This window comes from Giraffa tippelskirchi, chromosome 13 (genome assembly GCF_054371585.1).
Source record: "Giraffa tippelskirchi isolate mGirTip1 chromosome 13, T2T-mGirTip1v1.2.pri, whole genome shotgun sequence".
Classification (NCBI taxonomy): Eukaryota; Metazoa; Chordata; class Mammalia; order Artiodactyla; family Giraffidae; genus Giraffa; species Giraffa tippelskirchi.
In genome coordinates this window covers 51,351,063-51,363,069 of record NC_137287.1, presented here as the reverse complement: position 1 = coordinate 51,363,069, position 12,007 = coordinate 51,351,063, and the positions used below count along the sequence as shown (strand labels likewise).

General features: G+C 41.0%; 1 long non-coding RNA gene across 1 annotated transcript in view; it reads right to left on the bottom strand.

Annotated features, from left to right (window-relative positions):
- Positions 1 to 8,883: 8,883 nt before the first annotated feature.
- The window catches only part of LOC145532115 (uncharacterized), a 100,578-nt gene continuing 97,454 nt past the window's right edge, over positions 8,884 to 12,007 (bottom strand). Inside the window, exon 5 of the long non-coding RNA XR_014073001.1 lies at positions 8,884 to 9,249. This is a non-coding gene — a long non-coding RNA (uncharacterized LOC145532115). The remainder of the gene's footprint in view (positions 9,250 to 12,007) is intronic.

The window sequence follows — 12,007 nt, the reverse complement described above, 5'->3', positions numbered from 1 at the left end:
CAGCCAGGGATCAGGCAGGTAAGATGGGAAGGGAGGAAGACAATCTGAGGGGCGTTATTTGATGGGGTTGCTTCTCCACCTGGTAGCGGGAGCTTAGTTCTGCTGGGAACATCTGGGAGACTGTGGAAAAACATGTGGAATTGATGTTCCTGAAAGGCAAGTATACTGGGACGTTTATCCTCCAAATCTCATTTCCTTTGGCTGAGAGCTGCTCTTGATTATATCCCCAGCACCTCCAGACAAAGGTGTGGGTGGACTGAGCATGCCAGAGGGAGCCTATAGTGTGTCCTAGATGTTTCAAGAGCATGCATGGAAAGGTGAGGGCCAAGGAGACACAAGCAAGGCATGGACAAAATCTTTCATAGATTGAATGCATGAGGGCAGATCTGTGATGACATCTTGTGATTCCCAAAGTTAGGTTAGCCTATCTTTCTAGTAATATTAAAATAGATCTCAGGGAACAGGGGTAAAAGGGAACATGAGATAAGGAGACAGAAGAGGGATGAAAAAGAAGCAAAGAAACATGAGAGGAGGAAAAAGAAACAACAGAAGATGCAGGAAGTCCCAAGTGGCAGACGGTATAGAAAAGTGTCTCTGTACTATAGGCCAGTTGTATTGTTAACATTTGCACACAACTGGGGATGGTGAAGGACAGGGAAGCCTGGAGTGCTACAGTCCATGGAGTCGCAAAGAGTCAGACATAACTGAGCAACTAAACAATAACAACATGGTAACAAAATAGGTATAGCTGATAAAGGAAGAGTGAAGACAATTCTTGCTACCCCTTAATAAGAACTACATTACCGTCACTTAAAAAGCACCAGGCCTCATGTTGGTTGTTTCACACAGGTAAGTTGTCATTTTCATATCCTGTGAAGTTTTATTATCCTTTTTTTTAAGCCACAAGGTATAGCTAGTTCCCCTACCAGAGATTGAAACTGGGCCTTTGGCAGTGAAAGTGCAGTGTCTTAACCACTGGACTGTCAGGGCATTGCCCCATCTTATAGTTGAGAACACTGAGGCACAGAGAAGTTAAGTGATTTGTAAGTCACCATATGTATCTGAACTAGTTCCAAAGTGTATGTTCTTTCCCCTACAGAGTGGTACACACTCCAGATCACTAAGAAGATGACTTCCGTTTGGCAAAAACTGAATTTGGAATCAGGTTGAGCACATTGGCTCAAGCACACCATCCCTTGACATTTAAGTCTTCAGCTTTGACACAAGGACATAACTACTATATATAAAATAAATAACTGTTAAGGACCTATTGTATAGCACAGGGAGCTCTACTCAATACTCTGTAGTAACCTGTACGGGAAAAGGATATTCCCACTTCTAAATTAATGTGGATATTAATTTAAATATTAAAAAGATATCCACTCTTTTTAAGATTCTCTTCCCATATAGGTTACTACAGAGTATTGAGGAGAGCTCCCTATGCTATATATATATAAAGTATGTTATATATATAATTGACTCACTTTGCTGTTATATATATAATTGATTCACACCTGAAACTAACACAACATTGTAAATCAACTTTGTTGCTCAGTCCTTCAGTTGTGTCCAACTCTTTGCAACCCCATGGACTGCAGCACACCAGGTTTCCCTGTCCTTCACCATCTCCCAGAGCTTGCTCAAACTCATGTCCCTTGAGTCGGTGATACCATCCAATCATCTCGTCCTCTGTCATCCCTTTCTCCTCCTGGTTCAATCTTTCCAAGCATCAGGGTCTTTTCTAATGAGTCAGTTCTTTGCATCAGGTGGCCAAAGTATTGGAGCTTCAGCTTCAGCATCAGTTCTTCCAATGAATATTTAGGATCGATTTTCTTTAGGATGGACTGGTTTGATCTCCTTGCAGTCCAAGGGACTCTCAAGAGTCTTCTCCAACACCACAGGTCAAAAGCATCAATTCTTCGGTGCTCAGCCTTGTGTCCAGGAGTCTCTGGCAGAGGTGTGGGTTGACAGTGGCATGCTACGGGGTCAGAGGCACTGAATACAACAGTCCTGGAAGCTGCGGCATGTTGGCATATGTCCTTTTGAAGGAGGTCGCCATTACTGCCTTATTACCCCTACCATAGTTTGGCCTCAACAGAAAATTGGATTAAAGATTTACTGAGCATGATCCCACCCACCAGAGTAAGACCCAGGTTTCCCCATAGCCAGTGCATCCCATCAGGAAGCTTCCACAAGTCTCTTATCCTCATCCATCAGAGGGCAAACAGAATGAAAACCACAATCACAGAAAACTAACCAAACTGATCACATGGATCACTACCTTGTCTAACTCAATGAAACTATAAGCCATGCTGTGTAGGGCCACCCGAGACGGACGGGTCATGCTGGAGAGTTCTGACAACAAATGGTCCACTGGAGAAGGGAATGGCAAACCACTTCAGATTTCTTGCCTTGAGAACCCCATGAACAGTAAATCAATGACACTCCAATAAAAACTTTTAGAAAACCTGTTTTAACCTGATGTTGATAGCAATTCACAGGCCACCAAGGATGGAAGCACTCAGTATAGGATGGAGCCCTGGTAGCCCTTCCAGGATGGCCCATGCATTGTGCTCAACCTCCCAGCTCCCTGCACAGAGCCCAGGTCCCAGAGGATTGTAATCTCTGAGCACATCTAGTGCTGTCATCCTTAGTGTGGAGACATTTATGGAAGTGTACCCGCCAGCAGCAGGTGATGACTGTCCCTAACTGCTTTGGGGGTACCTATAAGGGTTCACTTTGAGAACTAGTAGAAATAACTGATGTCTCACATCAGGTTCCTTAAAAGCAAAGCCTGAGACAGGTTTCAGTTGGAAGGTAATTCACTGGGACGGGGAACAAGGTTTTTTGAATGTAAGAAGGGCTGCTAAGCCAGAAGACATTTTGCCTACAGGAGTCATAATAAAGTCATAACGTCAGCTAGAACAATTAAAAACAATCCTGAAACTGGGAATTGAGTCAAATCAATACCTTCATGAAGATTGCTACATGAATATCTGTATATATGATAGGCAAGAGGGAACAGAATTTCACCCTTGTTTTCAAATAGAATATGGGTCTTTTAATGTCCTTTTAAGGAAACAGGGAGGATTTGGGAGAGACCTGACTACTTGAGATCCCAGGGAAATTTGGCCAATAAAATTTGTTGTGCTAACAATCCCATGTAAGATTCCTTCTAGGCTGCTCAAGTTATCAGATTCTGCCAATCTTATAGTGACCCAGGGATGTCAAGAGAGCATGCAGAGTACTTTCTTTCCCCAGGCAGACAGCCAGTCTCAATGTCATACAAAGTGATGTTGTTCCAGCTTTACTGCTCCAAGTATTTGACACTTGGAGGAGGTGACTCCCCCATGGAAATGGTGCTATACCAGACAGCAATACCCACAAAGACCTCTGCTTAGTCTGCTTTATTTTTTTCTTATTTAGTTTTAATTCCTTAAGGACGAGAGTATTAGCTGAGTACTTGATCCTCAACAAATATTTGAGGAATGAATGACTGAACGAATGAGTGAAGGGGTGCTGACTAGAAGCCTCTGACTGTTGCTAGGTTCTTTGTTCCAGAGGGCGCCCCCACCACACCCCTTCTACACTCTGGGACGCTGAGCTCTGCAAGCTGCGAGGTGTCTTCTCACCTGGCTTCTGGGCAGGTTCTGCGAAGAAGAGACCCAGAGGGAAATTGGAAGGCTGGAAGTGGTGCTCAGCAGGGCTGGGGGAGGGAGATGCCATAGTTCCTGTTTTGCTGCTATTCCCATCAGCATGTCAGCATGTCCCTGCCATAGCCCTTTCCCCAGCAGCGTCGGTTGGCTCTAGTTTTCAGCCTCATCCTGCTCTCCCAGAATCAGCCTCATATCCTCTTAGAAGGACCTGCCATACGTGCACACACACACAAAAGGACCTGCCACAGCTGTGTGGTGCACCCGCACACTTTAGAGGTCTGGATCTCTAGCTCCATGGGGCTCCTCCTCCTAGAATCTGTCCGAACTCTGATTTCTTCCCCTTGTTCCCCTGGCCCTAAGGAGCTGCATACTGCAGCTGCTTCCTGCAGTTACTGCCTCAGAATTTCCTTTTACTTTCTTCCAATATCTGTGTAATTACATTCTCTCTGTTAAAATAGCTGTGTGGCTTTTGTTTTCTAGATACTGACTCTTACACGATCTTTTAGCAACCCGTAATGTGGGTGCTGGGCTTTCTGTATTATGTGATCATTTGTATTTACCTTTGCGAGAGAAATGGCCAAATTGTTTTCTGGAGGGCCAAATCATTGTGCAATATCACCAGTAGCGGATGAGAGTTCCAATTGCTCCACGTTCTCGTCAGCACTTGGCGTTATCAGTTTTTGTTTTTGTTTTTTAATTTCAGGAATTCCAATAGGTATATTGTGGTATAGTATGTCATGAAAGCATTTAGGGCGCATGATGGATGGATGGATGGATGTTCACCTTAGAAGGCTGCAGAGCATCATGGCTGAGTCCAGACCCTGCTGTCAGCCTTGGTGCTCAGTATCTTTGTAAACGTGGATCTCAGTTTCCACATTTATGAGGATAATGATAGAATATCTACTTTAAAAGGTTGTTGTGAAGGTTAAATGACCTAATATATGTAAAGCACTGGTACAGAATAAGTACTACTTGGTGATAATTATTATTGCTTTTATTTTACCCAGGGCTGGACCACTGCTTTGCTACCTGGTGCCCAAATTTGCATTAAAAACAATGCTGAGAGGTCATACCTTGAAGCTTTTTGATGGCATTTTCCATCTTCTCAAATTTCTATACCACAGTTCTTTTCAGAATCTATTCTGTGTATAATGCAATGCCCATCCTCACTTGGCAAAAGTTCAGTTTTAAAGAGAGCATTTGAACTTCAGTGATTAAAGAAAGCATTTCAATTGTTATAGATTCCCATCTCCAACCAAATAATATGCTTTTGATAGGAACACAGCTTGTGATTTATACTGTTTCGCTTTGATCTGCAGTGCAGCATGCATCATCAACATTAAGATGAAATTACTCTGCAATCACACATGGAGCTCAAACTCTCAGTAATTGCACAAAGAAAACCTCATTATCCTGCAATATGCACTTCAAAAACAAACATACAACCTTCTCTCCCTCTAGTGGCACATTTAAAAAGCAACCTCAAGTATCACAGAGGCTGGTCTTGCCTATTAAAATCAAGGGAAACAAATAGTTTACCCAAGACTTGGGAGACTAATAATATTTGTTTATTATCGATTGTGGTGAAAAGTTTGCACTTTATTTATGCCAAATGATATTGCTGTCAACACAACAGGCTGGATCATAGCCATAAGAGTTTTGTGATTTATACTCACTTGGCACTTTTATTTTTATTAAAAACAATAAAATAAAAGTCTACAAATATTGGGTAGTCAGAGATTCTGATTGCAGGCAGCCTGTTGGGAGAATGAGATACTCCCCCTGCCCTGCCCTTAAATGTTTATTATCTCTGAATAATGATGCCTTTCTGCAGTGAGTAAGATAGTGTGTGTGCTAAGTTACTTCAGTTGTGTCCAACTCTTTGCAACCCTATGGACTATATATAGCCCACTAGGCTCCTCTGCCCACAGGATTCTCCAAGCAAGAGTGCTGGAGTGGGTTCCTGTGCCCTCCTCCAGGGGATCTTTCTGACCTAGGTTTTGAGCCTGAGTCTCCTGCCTTGCAGACAGATTCTTTACCACTGAGCCACCAGGATAGCCAGAGTAAGATAGTGTCACTCCAAATTCAAGTCCACCTGGAACCACAGGATGTGATTTTATTTGGACATAGGGTCTTTTCAGATATAATTAGTCAAGATGAAGTCATACTAGGTGAGCGTGGGCCTTAAATCCTGTAACTGGTATCCTTATAAGAAGAGGAGAGGACGCACAGGGAGACAGACACACAGGGAAGAAGCTCATATGAAGATGGAAGCAGAGACTGGAGAGATGTGAATACAAGCCAAGGAATGCCAAGGGTACCAGCAGCCACCAGAAACTAACAGAGAGGCATGGAGAGGTTCTCCATCAGAATATTCACAAGGAATCAGCCCTGCTGATAACACCCTTATTTTGGATTCTTGACTCTTGGACTATGAGAGAATATATTTCTGTTGGTTTGAGCCTCCCTACTTGTGGTCATTTGTTATGGTCACCCTAGGAAACTAATACAATTACTCTGATGGAGAAGAATGAAGACCCTTTCCGTATTTACTATTGGATGCCTAGGCACTCAGTAAGCAATTTATACAGATTAATTCATTTTATTCTCACTGTAGCACTGGGATAGCTACCACTGTGATATGTGGTTTGCAGATGAGTAAAATCGAGTCTCAGAGAAGTCACATGACTTGCTTAGGGCATGTGACTTTTACTGTTTAGGTGTGGCTGCCTCGGGTTCTTTTACACCTGGTAAGTGTCTGAGATTTTTCTTTTACTATTTCACTTAAAACATCCATTAGTTTTAATCTTTGTTTTATTGAAGAATATACTACTATAGTAAACTATGCAAACATATATATGAATGCATAACTTACTGTAGTGGTATATTCTTTTATATATATATATATGTATATATATATATATATATATGTAGTATAGTGAATTTTTACATATGTAAACACCACACAGATCAGCACCCTAGAAGACCCTACCATGATCCTTCCCAGATAATATGGCTGCAAGAGTTTTTAATATTAAAATATTACAAAAACTCATATAGATTCTTTACAGGACTTTAAAACATAACAAAGCTCTGAAAATTAATAATTTCCCTCTCACATCATCCCTTATTACCACATCCAGCATTAATCACTGTTACTGTGTGAGGTGTATATTCTTCTAGGCCTTTTCTATGTTATATTTTATTTATATATGTGGATACATACATAGTCTTGTATAAGCAAATACGTCTTATACATGTATATGTTTGTGCACATACATGAGCAAACACATTTATGTGCATGAACACACATACATGCACACACACATCATTTTCCCAAAATAGTATAATTTTGTAAATATCCTGTAGCTTCCTATTTTTCACTTATAGACAAAAATTCAATTAACTGTCAAGTTAAGGGGAAAAAAAGAATTTTATTTGAGTCAAACTGAGGATTAAAACACAGGAAGCAGATTCTCGGAAAGCTCTGAGCTCTATTCTCCCTGTTAGAAGTCGAGGGTACAGTCACATACATTTTTGAGACAAAGAATTGTACACCAAAACGACACACTGACATTTTACATAAAGTTCACCAAGGACACACAGTCCATGTAAGCACATACAAAGTAAGCAGAAAGTCACCATGACTCCCTACAGAGCTGGGAAAGAACACTATTCTTTTAAGAAGTTACATTGCTGGCATTAGAAAAAAGAAAAAAATTGATCTTTATGGTCGGGCAATCTTCCCATCTTTGAGGAGCCGTGGTTAATGTGTAATGCAGACACACATTGCACAAGGGGGTGGCGGTTGTACTGAATCGCTTCCGTCATGTCAGACTCTATTTGCAACTCTACGGACTGTAGCCCACAAGGCTCCTCTGTCCATGGGCTTCTCCAGGCAAGAATACTGGAGTGGGTTGCCATGCTCTCCTCCAAGGGAGCTTCCTGACCCAGAGATCAAACCCACATCTCCTATGTCTCCTGCGTTGGCAGGTGGGTTGTTTACCACTAGTGCCACTGGGGAAGCACAGGGGGATGGGGAAGGGAGGCCCAAACAAATGCACAGATTTTATGTTTAGTCTTGCCTTAAAATATAAATTTTATTTCATCACACTTAAAGTCCTGCCATTTTTAAGTTTTCAATCCATACAGACCTAGCTGGAAAGCGTAATACGTGGGCTGCCACCAGTCATTTCTACTTTAGTGGAAAAGTGAAAGTGAAGTCGTTCAGTCATGTCCAACTCTTTGCGACCCCATGGACTGTAGCCTATCAGGCTCCTCCGTCCATGGGATTTTCCAGGCAAGAATACTGGAGTGGGTTGCCATTGCCTTCTCCAGGAGATCTTCCCCACCCAAGGATAGAACCCAGGTCTCCCGCATTGTAGACAGACGCTTTACCATCTGAGCCACCAGGGAAGTCTCAGAGATCTCTAGATGAAGTCACTGGGCAAGAAAAGAGAGTGGAGCAGACTTTCCGGTTTGGCCCACCCCACTCCACTCTGTTACACCCCAATAACCTTAGTACTAGAGGCTGGAAAGATAAAGCCCTCATCTGAAAGACTGCCTTGCACTTTTGGGAGCCAAGTTACCTCCAGAGACACCTGCGGTACTTGGAAGGTAGCTGTGAGACAGAGACCTCCAGCCCTTCTTTTCCTTTGATGTTTCTGCAGAGAGCTGTGGTCGTGGCACAGCGTAGTTGGCCAGCCGCTGAGGCAGCAGAGGTCCCAGGCTCTGTTTATCATCCTGAGGAAGAGGTCCCTAGGTCCCAGGCCAGAGGGGCCCATTTATCAGGATAGGTCACAGCCAAGGTGACATGTTTTTGGCAGGAAGGGTGTGAGGATGGCCTCCTGAGCCCAGATCACTTTAGAGCTCATGTAGCCTGGGTGGCCATGGGTAGGGTTTGTGGCTTCTATGGCCAGGAAGCAGCTCCTTTGGGAGGACTGTTCTCGGTGTCATTCCTGGAAACAACCAAGAGCCCTTCTGCTGTGCTCCCAGTGGTTTTACAAACATCTACCTCCCTGTGTCAAATTCCTTTCTATTTACAATCAGGTGACTTCTGACAACCATAATTAACCTATTACAGGAAAAAAGAAGGAAGGACAGAGAAGGGCAGAGAAGACTGGAAAGTTCTGCTTTGGGACAATGTCTCTAAATCATTCACATACATGAGTGGAAATGAATCATTTCAATCCATTAATCGATAATGAAATAAGTAATACACAACAGATGATCTGAAACATTGGCTTTTAACATTGTGTTAGAACTTAATATTGATGTTTCATGCCCTGGAAGTTCATACTGCTGTTGGGAGTTCCCACCCTGGGAATGTGTGACTTCCCTTCTCTTTTTCAACATTTCTCCTTACTGAACATCTTCCTGGATGAAGGTGACCAAAGTCATCCCTCAGAATAAGTTCTAAGCTTGGCAGGACTGTAGGTAAATTTCTAACACATGTGGTATCGTGGTATCACAGATGTCTTCTTGTTCCTTTTTTTTTTTAATTTTAAAAGAGAGTCATCTCCACACCAAATCACCTGACTGCTGGGAATATGCCAGAGGATCCGACTCATCTTCATTTCTATTTCTTCCGTTTCTGTCCAGAGTGAAAAAGAAGAAGAGAATTTGTTGGACCAAACTTGAAGATATTATGAAGTGAGTGCTATAGAACTTATGTCAACATGTGTGCTATTACAGAGTGGTCTAAAGTACTTCTGAAAAGCTGTTGAATCTATTCAAAGCTTCTGCAGCTTTCCAAAAGAATATTTTTCCCCCTGTCTTCAAGCATGTAAGCAAAAACAATTTTCCAAAAGAGTAGCCTTACAAAGTTAATGGAGTATAACAACACCAAAACTGCTCTCGGTAAGTTCTGTACATGTGAAGAAAGTGTTTCATTGTGAATCTCACTGAGAGAGAGAGAAAGAGCGGGGAATGAGAACCTTAGGGTGCCTCTAATTGAGCGTGCCCTGCTTAAAGCTATAGAGTTTTTGAGGACTCTGTTCTCTGCAGTTTCTAAATTGGATATAGATTCATTTCTGGCTCTGAAGAGAAGAAATTCATCTTCTTACCCCACAGCCCCCACATCATTTCTGAAGCCGGGAATGTACATTGATGGTGGTTTTCTCACTGGTGTCACAAAGGAGAAACCAACAGGGGAAGATAAAATAACTAAGGTTAAGACTTTGGCACCTCAGTTTCCAGACTCTGGCTTCTAACTTCTCCATTTTCATGCTAATTAAAACAGAAGATGCTGATCCCCTGAGGTTGATGCTTACCCACCACCTCTCTCTTCCTACGTGGAGCTTTAAGTGCAGACTCTGCCAGGTCTTACTACCTTGAAGATCTTTAATAGTCTCAGTCGTGATATTATCCACATTATCCATAATACCCACATTCCACATTGCTGCCTCAGTCCTGCACCAGAAATGCACTCCCTTTAGTCTAGTTTCTATTGACCAGAGTAATTAGAAATAACTTTTATAATTTAGAGCAGGGATTGGAAAGCTATGACTCCCAGGCCAAATTTGTTACTATCCTCAAACAAATATATATATAATATATACTAGAATATATAAATGAAGATGTATATCTTATATATCTGAAAGACATACATAACACTTAAAATATGTGTATATATATATCATATATATATACCTAAAAGAGATATACATACTTAAAATATATATATATACACATATATACATACACACATATAATACATATAATATATTATATTATATACATAATGTTATAATATATTATAATTAATCATTATATTATATTATTTTATATTATAATTTATACTATATTATATTATATATCATATATTATATATTACAATATTTTAAATATATAATATGATATATAATATATGATACAATATGATATATAATATAATATATAATATCTATAATATAACATAATATTGTATATAATATATTTAATATTTATATACTTATATATAATATATAATATTTGTATTATAAAAATATAAAATATGTGATATATTATGTATATATTATATATATAATATATACCATGGATGTATATAATAATATATACAATTATATATATTATATATTATAAATTATCATATTATACAATATATATATTATATATATATACATATATAAATACATACATATATACATGTATATTCATGTATAAGTGTATACGTATATGTATATTATATATGTATATGTATACATGGTTACCCCACATCCAAGGAGCAGCAGCTGCATGGGCACGGGAGGGCCGAGAGGAGTTACTCCACATTCAAGGTCAGGAGGTGCCGCCGTGAGTAGATACCCCTTGTCCAAGACAAGGAGCAGCAGCTGCACTTTGCTGGAGCAGCAGTGAAGAGATATCCCACGTCCAAGGTAAGAGAAACCCAAGTAAAATGGTAGGTGTTGCGAGAGGGCATCAGAGGGCAGACACACTGAAACTATAATCACAGAAAACTAGCCAATCTGATCACACGGACCACAGCCTTGTCTATCTCAATGAAACTAAGCCATGCCGTGTGGGGCCACCCAAGACGGATGGGACATGGTGGAGAGGTCTGACAGAATATGGTCCACTGGAGAAGGGCATGGCAAACCACTTCAGTATTCTTGCCTTGAGAACCCCATGAACAGTATGAAAAGGCAAAAAGATAGGACACTGAAAGATGAACTCCCCAGGTCAGTAGGTGCCCAATATGCTACTGGAGATCAGTGGAGAAATAACTCCAGAAAGAATGATGGGATGGAGCCAAAGCAAAATCAGTACCCAGCTGTGGATGTGACTGGTCATAGAACCAAAGTCCGATGCTGTAAAGAGCAATATTGCATAGGAACCTAGAATGTTAGGTCCATGAATCAAGGCAAACTGGAAGTGGTCAAACAGGATATGGCAAGAGTGAATGTCGACATTCTAGGAATCAGCGAACTAAGATGGACTGGAATGGATGAATTTAACTCAGATGACCATTGTATCTACTATTGTGGGCAGGAATCCCTTAGAAGAAATGGAATAGCCATCATGGTCAACAAAAGAGTCCGAAATGCAGTACTTGGATGCAATCTCAAAAACGACAGAATGATCTCTGTTCGTTCCCAAGGCAAACCATTCAATATCACGGTAATCCAAGTCTATGCCCCGACCAGTAACGCTGAAGAAGCTGAACTTGAACGGTTCTATGAAGACCTACAAGACCTTCTAGAACTAACACCCAAAAAAGATGTCCTTTTCATTATAGGGGACTGGAATGCAAAAGTAGGAAGTCAGGAAACACCTGGCATAACAGGCAAATTTGGCCTTGGAGTACAGGATGATGCAGGGCAAAGGCTACTAGAGTTTTGCCAAGAGAACGC